The sequence below is a fragment of the Penaeus monodon genome, chromosome 19 (genome assembly GCF_015228065.2).
Source record: "Penaeus monodon isolate SGIC_2016 chromosome 19, NSTDA_Pmon_1, whole genome shotgun sequence".
NCBI classification, from domain to species: Eukaryota; Metazoa; Arthropoda; class Malacostraca; order Decapoda; family Penaeidae; genus Penaeus; species Penaeus monodon.
Window position 1 is genome coordinate 2,779,398 of NC_051404.1, and position 491 is coordinate 2,779,888.

The 491-nt window shown below is 43.0% G+C and overlaps 1 protein-coding gene across 1 annotated transcript in view; it reads right to left on the reverse strand.

Moving 5' to 3' along the window:
* Nucleotides 1-491, reverse strand: part of LOC119585439 (PDZ and LIM domain protein 2-like) — a gene marked incomplete at its 3' end in the record, with an annotated part of 1,214 nt that extends 723 nt beyond the window's left edge. Inside the window, 1 exon segment of the mRNA XM_037934093.1 lies at nt 435-491.

Sequence of the window (491 nt, forward strand, 5' to 3'; positions counted from 1 at the left end):
CTGTTTCCTTCCACCGTGAGAAAGTTGCAGATCAATCGAATTCCTTAACGCAATAAAACAGCAAATTCCATCACTTGTAGTTTCTATAGAATGTGTTCCTCGGCTAAGAAATGTCGATACACAGTAGCACAGCCTCGTATTGTGATTCTGTGTTTTTCTATGTTATTCTTTTCTTTTTCGTTCTCCTGACACGTGTTCTGTTTCCAAACAACGTTGTCATAACATTCTGTTCCACACGAGTATAGGTCTATCTGCTACAAGGCCTCAGGCTGACCCTCACTGCAATGCATCACATGTTAGCAGTGCCAGCTAAACATAGCTTTACACGCACTGACCATCACTTAAATATTTCCTATGTCACACACGCAAGTTAGTTCCTCCTTGCACATCATTCCCCGCACTTCATTCAGGAATAATTGTCTCTGGGAATATACCTATTTCAACAGCAACACCCGGGCTGTCAGTTACGGTGGAGTGCCAGACCACATTGG